The sequence below is a fragment of the Ambystoma mexicanum genome, chromosome 5q (assembly GCF_040938575.1).
Source record: "Ambystoma mexicanum isolate Mex_15411 chromosome 5q, UKY_AmexF1_1, whole genome shotgun sequence".
NCBI classification, from domain to species: Eukaryota; Metazoa; Chordata; class Amphibia; order Caudata; family Ambystomatidae; genus Ambystoma; species Ambystoma mexicanum.
In genome coordinates, this window is record NC_090933.1 from 8,914,273 (window position 1) to 8,928,356 (window position 14,084).

Here is a 14,084-nt window from a genome sequence, read left to right on the forward strand (position 1 = left end):
TTTGATATCACATCTCATGCCATAGTATGGGTCTCAGGTTTGGTAGAAGCATTGGGATATCACATCTCATGCTATCGGAAGGGTATCAGTATTGGATTTGGAAGGAGTTGGATATCCCATCTCATGCTATAGGAAGGGTCTCAGGTTGGAATTGGAAGGAGTTGGATATCACATTTAATGTTATAGGAAGGGTCTCAGGATTGGAATGGGAAGGACTTGGATATCATATCTCATGCCATAGTATGGGTCTCAGGTTTGGTAGAAGCATTGGGATATCACATCTCATGCTATCGGAAGGGTATCAGTATTGGATTTGGAAGGAGTTGGATATCCCATCTCATGCTATAGGAAGGCTCTCAGGTTTGGAAGGGGAAGGAGTTGGATATCACATTTCATGTTAGAGGAAGGATCTCAGGTTTGGTATTAGAGGCCTTGAGATATCACATCTCATGCTATAGGAAGGGTCTCAGGATTGGAATGGGAAGGAGTTGGATATCACATCTCAAGCTATAGGAAGGGTCTCAGGTTTGGTATAAGCATTGAGATATCACATCTCATGCTATAGGAAGGGTCTCAGGATTGGAATGGGAAGAAGTTGGATATCACATCTCATGCTATAGGAAGGGTCTCAGGTTTGGTATAAGCATTGAGATATCACATCTCATGCTATAGGAAGGGTCTCAGGATTGGAATGGGAAGGAGTTGTATATGCCATCTCATGCCATAGGAAGGGTCTCAGGTTTGGTATAAGCATTGAGATCTCAATTCATATGCTATAGGAAGGGTCTCAGGATTGGAATGGGAAGGACTTGGATATCACATATCATGCTATATGGAGGGTCTCAGGTTTGGAAAGGGAAGGAGATGGATATCACATTTCATGTTAGAGGTAGGATCTCAGGTTTGGTATTAGAGGCATTGAGAAATCACATCTCATGCTATCAGAAGGGTCTCAGGATTGGAATGGGAAGGAGTTGGATATCACATCTCATGCTAAAGGGAGGGTCTCAGGTTTGGAAGGGGAAGGATTTGGAAATCACATCTCATATTATAGGAAGGATCTCAGGTTTGGTATTAGAAGCATTGAGATATCACATCTCATGCTATCGGAAGGATCTCAGGTTTGGTATAAGAGGCATTGAGATATCACATCTCATGCTATCATAAGGGTCTCAGGATTGGAATGGGAAGGAGTTGGATATCACATCTCATGTTATAGGAAGGATCTCAGGTTTGGTATTGGAAGCATTGAGACATCACATCTCATGCTATAGGAATGGTCTCAGGATTGGAATGGGTAGGAGTTGGATATTACATTCTTGCTATAGGAAGGGTCTCATGTTTGGAATGGGAAGGAGTTGGATATCACATATGCTATAGGAAGTGTCTTAGGTTTGGAACGGGAAGGAGTTGGATATCACATCTCATGTTATAGGAAGGGTCTCAGGTTTGTTATAAGCATTGAGATATCACATCTCTGCTATCAGGAGTGGCTCAGGATTGGAATGGGAAGGAGTTGGATATCCCATCTCATGTTAAAGGACGGGTCTCTGGTTTGGTATTAGAATCATTGAGATATCACATCGCTGTTAGGAAAGATTTCGTAATTGTAGGGAATTTTCCTTCCATGTGGCAACCCCTAAACTTTTTGCTATTGTTTTTAACCTTGTTCTTGACATTGCCAGAGAAGTACAGCCTTCTGCCGCACTTCTCTGGGCTTTCGCTCCTTTCTTACGGGGAAATTGACATGCCCTTAAGACAGTCAGTACCGGGGAACGCTGTTTCCCGTAGTTTCTTTTATCATGTTGCGGCTTTAGTGCAACATGACACAAGAGGGCACTGTAAGCTAAGTTACAGCTCTCTTGGGTCTCTAGCCTTCTACAGGCCCTAGATACTCTTTTAGGATGGTATTTGATCGGTGCAAGTCATTCAGGGACTGGAATGGTGGCAGCGATCGTTTTGTTTATTTTGATCTCCTTTTGGCGTTCTGAGCACGTTTTTCGCACTGAACCCAAAATGGTGGCCTGGCTCCCAAAATGGCCAGACCACGAGGCTCCTTTGTCCTGTCCACTGACCGTCTTGCTCCCTTCACCTTCCCCAGGTCGGGCGACCCGGGGCCTTCCTTATTTGGGCATGTACTTTCCCGCGAAACGTGGTTGCTTTCGCGGGCTTCTACATGTCGTTTGTGTGCCTCCAGGGTGGGGGCTGGGATGTCTGGTCCCAATACACATCCTGGGTGCCAGAGAGTCTAGGGTGGTGTGAATGCCTGGGACCACCGTGGTCCGTGATTGGTCCACGTATGGTATGTGTGTTGATGAGCGGATCTCCCATTGGCTCCCCTCCGTTTTGGCGCGAAGGGAACCGTGGATAAGAGGGAGCTGGAAACACCACTACCAGGTCGATCTCCTGCATTCTCACGAACGAAGGAATACAGGAGCCAAGTATCCTGCAACCAAGAGGCTGGACCGAGGAATCGCTGGTGACCCGCTGAAGGAATCCTCCTTTGCACTGCTGTCGTCCTGTGAAACCCTTTCTTCCTTGGATCGAACCAGAAGGCCTGTACTGGTGCTTCGACCTTTGGAATAGCAGGAACAGCTATTCCCGGCGACTTCATCCTCTCCTGCCAAGTAAGCCTTCGGAAGTGTCTCTGGGCCATCCAGTTGACTGACCAGCTTACAAGGGAGTCCTGCTCTGTAACCGCCGCCAGGTTGTGTTGTATTCCGAGTCCTTGTCACTCTCCCACGCTTCGTACACTTGGCGTTCCCAAGTCTGAAGGGAGGAGTGTACATTTGGCTCGAATACACACGGCCGCTCCGTTGTCCTGCTGCGGCAACAAACTGTGCTGGTTTCGTCGATTGGGACGTCTTTTTGCTCTACACGACTACGAGGCGTTCCCTGCTCTTCTGAACCTGCCAGCTGCTGAAACGAACGTGGAGAAGCCTGGGTCTGCTTGCTTCGGGGACCGGTGAGTAGTTTAGCTAGGATCTGGTCGCCCTCCTGCAGTATCCCATTGCTTTTCCCTGCTGTGTAAAAACAGCACCCTTTTGGCCGTACTCGCGCTCTGCTTCTGCCCGCTGTGGAGGCTGCGCTTGAGTTACGGAACCTGTTCTCCTTCTGCTGTGCACTAACCCGAACTGCCTGACTTCCTCCGAAGAGCTTCCCCTTTTGCCCGTTGGCACCGGCGTGGCAGGTACTTTGAGCACAAGGCTCCACTCTTCGCAGGGCTCGGACTTCCATCTAGTAGGTGCCTCTGAAGGCGAACTGAGTCTAAAGCGGTATCGCACTGCCTGTTTTCCTTCCCTGGCAGGTGGACTACATATTTCGTGCTTTAAACGCTTGCGACTGTGTATTTGTATATATATTGTGTTGATATGGTATGTGTTGGTTTAATATTGTGATATTGTGATTTTCTCGCTACGGTCATTATTTTAAAGGCCTTAAAATAAATGTGTATCTATTTTTGATATAACAACTGTTTGGAGTAGTTTGTAAGCGCTCTTGCTTTGTGTGCTCATTGCGGGCTTTCAGTCACCCTCACCCCTCTTGAGACCTAGTCTTGACCGCCGCGATCGCTACCTTGATTGGTCTGGCTTGTCCAGAGGTTACCCTGTTCCAAGTAATTAGGTTGGCCTTCTGAACTTCTGCGCCACCAGGACAGAGTTCAGAAATCCGTCTTAACAATCGCATGCTGTAGGAAGGGTCTAAGGATTGGAATGGGATGGACTTGGATATCACATCTCATGCTATAGGTAGGCTCTCAGGTTTGGTATAAGCATTGAGATATCACATCTCATGCTATAGGAAGGGTCTCATGATTGGAATGGGAAGGATTTGGATATCACATCTCATGCTATAGGAAGGGTCTCAGGTTTGGTATAAGCATGGAGATATCACTTCTCATGCTATAGGAAGGGTCTCAGGATTGGAATGGGAAGGTGTTGGATATCACATCTCATGCTATAGGAAGGGTCTCAGATTTTGTATAAGCATTGAGATATCACATCTCATGCTATAGGAAGGGTCTCAGGATTGCAATGGGAAGGAGTTGTATATGACATCTCAGGCCTTAAGAAGGGTCTCAGGTTTGGTATAAGCATTGAGATATCACATCTCTGCTATCGGAAGGGTCTCAGGATTGGAATGGGAAGGAGTTGGATATCCCATCTCATGTTATAGGAAGGGTCTCAGGTTTGGTATTAGAAGCATTGAGATATCACATCTCATGCTATAGGAAGGGTCTCAGGATTGGAATGGGAAGGACTTGGATGTCACATCTCATGCTATAGGGAGGGTCTCAAGTTTGATATTAGAAGCATTGAGATAACAAATCTCATGATATCGGAAGGGTCTCAGGATTGGAATGGAAAGGAGTTGGATATCACATCTCATTATAAAGGAAGGGTCTAAGGTTTGGAAGGGGAAGGATTTGGATATCACATCTCATGTTATAGGACGGGTCTCAGGTTTGGTATTAGAAGCATTGAGATATCAAGTGTCATGGTATAAGAAGGGTCTCAGAATTGGAATGGGAAGGAGTTGGATATCACATCTCAAGCTATAGGAAGCGTCTCAGGATTGGAATGGGAAGGAGTTTGATATCACATCTCATGCCATAGTATGGGTCTCAGGTTTGGTAGAAGCATTGGGATATCACATCTCATGCTATCGGAAGGGTATCAGTATTGGATTTGGAAGGAGTTGGATATCCCATCTCATGCTATAGGAAGGGTCTCAGGTTAGAATGGGAAGGAGTTGGATATCAGATTTCATGTTATAGGAAGGGTCTCAGGATTGGAATGGGAAGGACTTGGATATCATATCTCATGCTATAGGAAGGCTCTCAGGTTTGGAAGGGGAAGGAGTTGGATATCACATTTCATGTTAGAGGAAGGATCTCAGGTTTGGTATTAGAGGCCTTGAGATATCACATCTCATGCTATAGGAAGGGTCTCAGGATTGGAATGGGAAGGAGTTGGATATCACATCTCAAGCTATAGGAAGGGTCTCAGGTTTGGTATAAGCATTGAGATATCACATCTCATGCTATAGGAAGGGTCTCAGGATTGGAATGGGAAGAAGTTGGATATCACATCTCATGCTATAGGAAGGGTCTCAGGTTTGGTATAAGCATTGAGATATCACATCTCATGCTATAGGAAGGGTCTCAGGGTTGGAATGGGAAGGAGTTGTATATGACATCTCATGCCATAGGAAGGGTCTCAGGTTTGGTATAAGCATTGAGATATCACATCACATGCTATAGGAAGGGTCTCAGGATTGGAACGGGAAGGACCTGGATATCACATCTCATGCTATAGGCAGGGTCTCAGGTTTGGAAAGGGAAGGAGATGGATATCACATTTCATGTTAGAGGTAGGATCTCAGGTTTGGTATTAGAGGCATTGAGATATCACATCTCATGCTATCAGAAGGGTCTCAGGATTGGAATGGGAAGGAGTTGGATATCACATTTCATGCTAAAGGGAGGGTCTCAGGTTTGGAAGGGGAAGGATTTGGAAATCACATCTCATATTATAGGAAGGATCTCAGGTTTGGTATTAGAAGCATTGAGATATCACATCTCATGTTATCGGAAGGATCTCAGGTTTGGTATAAGAGGCATTGAGATATCACATCTCATGCTATCATAAGGGTCTCAGGATTGGAATGGGAAGGAGTTGGATATCACATCTCATGTTATATGAAGGATCTCAGGTTTGGTATTAGAAGCATTGAGACATCACATCTCATGCTATAGGAAGGGTCTCAGGATTGGAATGGGAAGGAGTTGGATATCACATCTCATGCTATAGGAAGGGTCTCAGGTTTGCTATAAGCATTGAGATATCACATCTCATGCTATAGGAAGGGTCTCAGGATTGGAATGGGAAGGATTTGGATATCACATCTTATGCTATAGGAAGGGTCTCAGGTTTGGTATAAGCATTGAGATATCACATCTCATGCTATAGGAAGGGTCTCAGGATTGGAATGGGAAGAAGTTGGATATCACATCTCATGCTATAGGAAGGGTCTCAGGTTTGGTATAAGCATTGAGATATCACATCTCATGCTATAGGAAGGGTCTCAGGGTTGGAATGGGAAGGAGTTGTATATGACATCTCATGCCATAGGAAGGGTCTCAGGTTTGGTATAAGCATTGAGATATCACATCACATGCTATAGGAAGGGTCTCAGGATTGGAATGGGAAGGACTTGGATATCACATCTCATGCTATAGGCAGGGTCTCAGGTTTGGAAAGGGAAGGAGATGGATATCACATTTCATGTTAGAGGTAGGATCTCAGGTTTGGTATTAGAGGCATTGAGATATCACATCTCATGCTATCAGAAGGGTCTCAGGATTGGAATGGGAAGGAGTTGGTGTTAGGAAAGATTTCGTAATACTAGGTAATTTTCCTTCCATGTGGCAACCCCTAAACTTTTTGCTGTTGTTTTTCACCTTGTTCTTGACTTTGCCAGAGAAGTGCAGCCTTCTGCCGCACTCCTCTGGGCTTTCGCTCCTTTCTTACGGGGAAACTGACATGCCCTTAAGACAGTCAGTACCGGGGAACGCTGTTTCCCGTAGTTTCTTTTATCGTGTTGCAGCTTTAGTGCAACATGACACAAGAGGGCACTGTAAGCTAAGTTACAGCTCTCTTGGGTCTCTAGCCTTCTACAGGCCCTAGATACTCTTTTAGGAGGGTATTTTGATCGGTGCAAGTCATTCAGGGACTGGAATGGTGGCAGCGATCGTTTTGTTTATTTTGAGCTCCTTTTGGCGTTCTGAGCGCGTTTTTCGCACTGAACCCAAAATGGTGGCCTGGCTCCCAAAATGGCCAGACCACGATGCTCTTTTGTCCTGTCCACTGACCGTCTTGCTCCCTTCACCTTCCCCAGGTCGAGCGACCCGGGGCCTTCCTTATTTGGGTATGTACTTTCCCGCGAAACGTGGTTGCTTTCGCGGGCTTCTACATGTCTTTTGTGTGCCTCTAGGGTGTGGGCTGGGATGTCTGGTCCCAATACACATCCTGGGTGCCAGAGAGTCTAGGGTGGTGTGAATGCCCGGGACCACTGTGGTCCGTGATTGGTCCACGTATGGTATGTGTGTTGATGAGCGGATCTCCCATTGGCTCCCCTCCGTTTTGGCGCAAAGGGAACCGTGGATAAGAGGGGGTTGGAAACACCACTACCATGTCGATCTCCTGAGTTCTCACGAACGAAGGAATACAGGAGCCAAGTATCCTGCAACCAAGAGGCTGGACCGAGGAATCGCTGGTGACCCGCTGAAGGAATCCTCCTTTGCACTGCTGTCGTCCTGTGAAACCCTTTCCTCCTTTGATCGAACCAGAAGGCCTGTACTGGTGCTTCGACCTTTGGAATAGCAGGAACAGCTATTCCCGGCGACTTCATCATCTCCTGCCAAGTAAGCCTTCGGAAGTGTCTCTGGGCCATCCAGTTGACTGACCAGTTTACAAGGGAGTCCTGCTCTGTAACCGCCGCCAGGTTGTGTTGTATTTCGAGTCCTTGTCACTCTCCCACGCTTCGTACACTTGGCGTTCCCAAGTCTGAAGGGAGGAGTGTACATTTGGCTCGAATACACACGGCCGCTCCGTTGTCCTGCTGCGGCAACAAACTGTGCCGGTTTCGTCGATTGGGACGTCTTTTTGCTCTACACGACTACGAGGCGTTCCCTGCTCTTCTGAACCTGCCAGCTGCTGAAACTAACGTGGAGAAGCCTGGGTCTGCTTGCTTCGGGGACCGGTTGTTAGGAAAGATTTCGTAATTGTACGGAATTTTCCTTCCATGTGGCAACCCCTAAAAATTTTTGCTATTGTTTTTAACCTTGCTCTTGACTTTGCCAGAGAAGTACAGCCTACTGCCGCACTTCTCTGGGCTTTCGCTCCTTTCTTACGGGGAAACTGACATGCCCTTAAGACAGTCAGTACCGGGGAACGTGGTTTCCCGTAGTTTCTTTTATCGTGTCGCAGCTTTAGTGCAACACGACACAAGAGGGCACTGTAAGCTAAGTTACAGCTCTCTTGGGTCTCTAGCCTTCTACAGGCCCTAGATACTCTTTTAGGATGGTATTTGATCGGTGCAAGTCATTCAGGGACTGGAATGGTGGCAGCGATCGTTTTGTTTATTTTGAGCTCCTTTTGGCGTTCTGAGCACGTTTTTGCACTGAACTCAAAATGGTGGCCTGGCTCCCAAAATGGCCAGGCTGCGAGGCTCCTTTGTCCTGTCCACTGTCCGTCTTGCTCCCTTCACCTTCCCCAGGTCCGGCGACCCGGGGACTTCCTTATTTGGGCATGTACTTTCCCACGAAACGTGGTTGCTTTCGCGGGCTTCTACATGTCGTTTGTGTGCCTCCAGGGTGTGGGCTGGGATGTCTGGTCCCAATACACATCCTGGGTGCCAGAGAGTCTAGGGTGGTGTGAATGCCTGGGACCACCGTGGTCCGTGATTGGTCCACGTATGGTATGTGTTTTGATGAGCGGATCTCCCATTGGCTCCCCTCCGTTTTGGCGCGAAGGGAACCGTGGATAAGAGGGGGCTGGAAACACCACTACCATGTCGATCTCCTGAGTTCTCACGAACGAAGGAATACAGGAGCCAAGTATCCTGCAACTACGAGGCTGGACCAAGGAATCGCTGGTGACCCGCTGAAGGAATCCTCCTTTGCACTGCTGTCGTCCGGAGAGCCCCTGTCCTCCTTTGATCGAACCAGAAGGCCTGTACTGGTGCTTCGACCTTTGGAATAGCAGGAACAGCTATTCCCGGCATCTTCAACCATCTCCTGCCAAGTAAGCCTTTGGAAGCGTCTCTGGGCCATCCAGTTGACTGACCAGCTTACAAAGGAGTTTGGCTCTGCAACCGCCGCCAGGTTGTGTTGTATTGCGAGTCCTTGTCCCTCTCCCACGCTTCGTACGCTTGGCGTCCCCAGGTCTGAAGGGAGGAGGGTTCATTTGGCTCGAATACACACGGCCGCTCCGTTGTCCTGTGCGGCAACAAAACTGTGCCGGTTTCGTCGATTGGGACGTCTTTTTACTCTACACGACTACAAAGCGTTCCCTGCTCTTCTGAACCTGCCAGCTGCTGAAACTATCGTGGAGAAGCCTGGGTCTGCTTGCTTCGGGGACCGGTGAGTAGTATACCTAGGATCTGGTCGCCCTCCTGCAGTATCCCATTGCTTTTCCCTGCTGTGTAAAAACAGCACCCTTTTGCCGCGCTCGCGCTCTGCTTCTGCCCGCTGTGGAGGCTGCGCTTGAGTTGCGGAACCTGTTCTTCTTCTGCTGTGCACTAACGTGCACTGCCTGACTTCCTCCAAAGAGCTTCCCCTTGTGCCCGTCGGCACCGGCGTGGCAGGTACTTTGAGCACAAGGCTCCACTCTTCGCAGGGCTCGGACTTCCATCTAGTTAGGTGCCTATGAAGGCGAACTGAGTCAAAAGCATTATCGCACTGCCTGTTTTCCTTCCCTGGCAGGTGGACTACATATTTCGTGCTTTAAACGCTTGCGACTGTGTATTTGTATATATATTGTGTTGATATGGTATGTGTTGGTTTAATATTGTGATATTGTGATTTTCTCGCTACGGTCATTATTTTAAAGGCCTTAAAATAAATGTGTATTTATTTTTGATATAACAACTGTTTGGAGTAGTTTGTCAGCGCTCTTGCTTTGTGTGCTCATTGTGGGCCTTCAGTCACCCTCACCCCTCTTGAGACCTAGTCTTGACCGCCGCGATCGCTACCTTGATTGGTCTGGCTTGTCCAGAGGTTACCCTGTTCCAAGTAATTAGGTTGGCCTTCTGAACCTCTGCGCCACCAGGACAGAGTTCAGAAATCCGTCTTAACAAATTGGTGTACAGCGGTGGGATACTACTGAAGGTATCCAGTGTTGCGCTCGAACTAAGGCATTTCAGGTTATTCCAAACAGTACACGTAGTGAATTGTTATAGTATAACTTTAAAAAGGCCATAGTCCTATCAAACCGTATGGAAACAAGTACGTTGTTAACTTTAAATGCTTCCAAATCAGAAACGCTGAAAAAGATGTGTGCGGAGAGAGGTGTTTCCTCTCAAGGCACTAAATTGGAAATGATCCAAAGAATCGTGGTGTGGCAAGAAGCGCAGCTTGACGCTATTACTTCTGAGGACAGTGCGGAAGGTGGTGGGGCTGCTCTCACTGGTAGAACCGACGGTTCTGCCGCCGCACTGTTCCACCGCGACCACGAGGACAGGGAGGACGAGCTGTCTAATGTTTCCTCTGCCAGTGCTGATGGGGAGGCTATGCTTGAATTCAAGAAGCAAGAGCTGCGGTTTAGGCAGCAGGAGCTTGAATTCAGCATAGCCAAACTAAAAATCGAACAGGCAGAAAAACAAAAAGACAGGGATCACCAGTTGGAACTGGCCAAGCTTCAGGTTGCAAATGGATCCAAGGGTCCTGGACATGGGTCTGGGGCCTCCTCTCATCCACGGTTTCCAAAAGATCTGCTCAGTGTGTATGAAGAGAGGAATGACATTATGGACTGGCTGAATGCGTTTGAGTATGCATGCGAGGTCCAGGAAGTTGACAATGCTGATAAGATTGCGTGGTTGCTCAGTAGACTGCCCCATTCTGGCTGTAGTGCCATTATGGAAATGTCGAAGGCTGAGCGGGCTGATTTCGCAATGTTAAAGCAGACTCTCATTTTAAAGTTTGGGAAGACTCCGGCCCAATATTTAAAGCGTTTTCGAGAGTATAAGAAAAAGGAAGGTGGTACTTGGGTATCTTATGTCGCTGAATCTTTGAAAAACTTAACTGGCTGGGTCGAAGGCTATAAGGTTTCTACCTTCGACGGCATGATAAATCTTGTCATGCTGGAACACATTTTTGCTTCTTCTTCCCCGGAGCTTAAGCAGCATTTGGCCGATTCGAAGGAGATAGATCCTAAGAAGCTGGCCATTGCAGCAGACTTATGGGTGTCACATCGAGTGTCCCATAAGGACAAAACTCATCCTGGTAAGCAGGAGGAGGGGAAAAAGTCCAAAGATATGGAGGGTGGGGAATCTGCTAAATCTTCTTCCCAAAAGGGCCACAAAAAGAAAAACAAGGGTAAGACACAAGAGAACTCACAGGGTAGTGGAGGCGCGCCTCCGAAACAGAACTCTGGTTACAATAAGCCTCCCTACGTAAACAGACCCACTGGGGCTTGTTTTTCTTGTGGAGCAACTGAACATGTGAAGGGGGATCCCCGTTGTAAGGTTAGACCTTTGGGGGTCCACTCCGCTAATCTGGCCTTCTCATCCTACGAGGAAGAAGAGATTACAGGAGCATCCTTCTCCTCGGACTCATTTCCCAGCGGAATAGAGGCCGAGGTAGTTTTAGTGTCCCTGGGTTCCTGGGAGCCTAAAGTCGCAGAGGCGTATGCTAGGATTCCGGATAATACCAAGCACTACTTTAAAGACAGTGTGCTGATCAATGGAGTGGATACTCCAGCTCTTAGGGATAGTGGGTGCAGTCGAACTGTAGTGGATTCTACCTTGGTAGACTCAGAGGAAGTTGCCAGAGCTACTCTGATGCCCACTAAGTTGGCTGACGGCCCCCTCCGTATGTTTCCCGTGATCCCTGTTAATCTAACTTTAAATGGTACAGCAGTCAGGATTCCAGTGAGCATTCAGAGAAACGTCCCGGGAAAGGTCTTATTAGGTAATGATCTCAGAGCTTTAGGGCTTGTAGGAGACACTGCCGAACGACCCTACACACGGTCTCAAGCACGGGCAGCATTGGCCAAGTCCAATACGCCGCCCCAGCCGAAGGGGCAACCCAAGGCGAAAGGAGTCTACAAGTCAAGACGGGGGAAAGAGAATATTCCCCCGAGCTCGCCTACCACTGCGGTGGAGGAAGTTGGTCAATCGCCCGAGCCTGACGAGGAGGTGGCGATGCCTGAAGTATTCGACCCCAACGATCATCCGGAACTAAAAGACTTGTTAGTTGAAGGAGGTCCTGATAGGGACGAATTCAGTAAAGGCCAACGTGAGTGCCCATCTCTGGAAGGCCTAAGGAGACAGGCCTGCTCCCAGCTTGAGGGTGAACCTCCTGGGAAGCATAGGATTTATTGGGAAGGTGGACTCCTGTATAGTGAGCCCACAGAGTCTACAGAAGGAGACCATAAGAGGTTGGTGGTTCCCCTTGCTGTTAGACCCTTCCTCCTGCAGTTGGCGCATGAAGTTCCCCTTGCTGGTCACCTTGGTATGAAGAGGACCAAGCAAAGGTTATCCATGCACTTCTACTGGCCCAAGATGGGGGTGCAAGTAGAAAGTCACTGCAGGAGTTGCGCCTCCTGCCAGTTGTCTGGTAAGGTTGGCGCGACAATCCAAGCTCCGTTGGTACCGCTCCCAGTTGTGGGGGTACCATTTGAAAGGGTAGGGATCGACATCGTCGGTCCCCTTGACCCGCAAACATCCTCGGGCAATAGGTTTATCCTGGTGCTGGTCGACCATGCAACCAGGTATCCTGAGGCCATCCCATTGAAAACTGTAACTGCCAAGTCAGTTGCAAAAGCTTTACTCGGCATATTTACTAGGGTTGGCTTCCCTAAAGAAGTTGTGTCAGATCGTGGCAGCAACTTTATGTCGAAGTATATGCAGGCTATGTGGAAAGAATGTGGGGTCACCTACAAGTTCTCTTCTGCATACCACCCCCAGACCAATGGTCTGGTGGAACGCTTCAACAGAACGTTAAAGAGCATGATTGGGGCTCTGGAGGAGCCCCAGAGAAGAAAATGGGATCTTCTTTTACCATGCTTGCTGTTTGCCTACCGAGAGGTACCACAGGAGGGTGTTGGCTTCAGCCCCTTCGAACTTCTGTTCGGTCATCCCGTACGGGGACCCTTAGCCATTGTCAAGGAGGGATGGGAGATGCCCACTCCCCCTGTTACTACCAATGTAGTTGACTATGTGCTAGGGCTCAGAAAACGGATGGTACTTCTGATGGGCTTGGCTAGCGATAAATTGAAGGCAGGGCAAGCGCTGGTGAAACATTGGTACGACCAGAAAGCTTCCCTCATCAACTTTACACCTGGTCAGCAAGTCCTGATCATGAATCCAATAAGGCCTCGCGCTTTACAGGACAAATGGTCAGGCCCTTACACAGTGGTGGAGCCCCTGGGTGAGGTGAACTATTTAGTGGACCTTGGAAGGCCTGGACAGGCTCCAAAAGTGTTCCACGTGAATAGGCTGAAGGCTTTCGTCCCAAGAGTCGAAATCGCAGCACTGCTACTGGCGTCAGACGTTGAGGAAGAGGAGTCTGAACCTCTCCCCGACCTGTTCCAGAGCGGTCCTTCAGATAGCTCCGTTGAGGGTGTCCGAGTGGCCCCTCACCTGACTCCTGATCAGCAGGCTGAGGTGAAAAGTTTGCTTAGGCAGTTTTCCACCCTGTTTTCACAGTCCCCTGGTTTGACACCTTGGTGCAAACATAACATTGACACAGGAGACAGTGTACCTACCAAAAGTAGGGGATACAGGATGTCAGATAAAGTACGGTCTTATATTAAGACCGAGGTCAACAAAATGTTAGACCTTGGGGTGATTGAACCCTCTAGTAGTCCTTGGTCCAGTCCTGTGGTTCTGGTTCCAAAGGCAGGCACTTCTGAATTGAGGTTCTGCGTGGATTACAGGGCTCTGAATGCTGTCACCAAGACAGATGCCCACCCCTTGCCTCGAACAGATGAGCTGGTGGATACTTTGGGTGCCTCCAAGTACCTCAGCACGTTTGACCTTACTGCTGGCTATTGGCAAATAGCTTTAGCAGAACATGCCAGGGAGAAGACAGCATTTTCGACGCCAGACGGCCTTTACCAATTCCGGGTAATGCCGTTCGGGTTGAAGAATGCACCTGCCACTTTCCAGAGGCTTGTGAATCATGTGTTGAATGGGTTGGACGAATTCTGTCTTGCATATCTGGACGATATAGCAGTTTTCAGTGCCACCTGGGAAGACCATGTGAAACACCTCGGGATTGTGCTCCAGGCTCTTCAGAAAGCCCACTTGACCATAAAGGCTAGTAAGTGCCAGATTGGACAAGGCTCAGTGGTTTACCT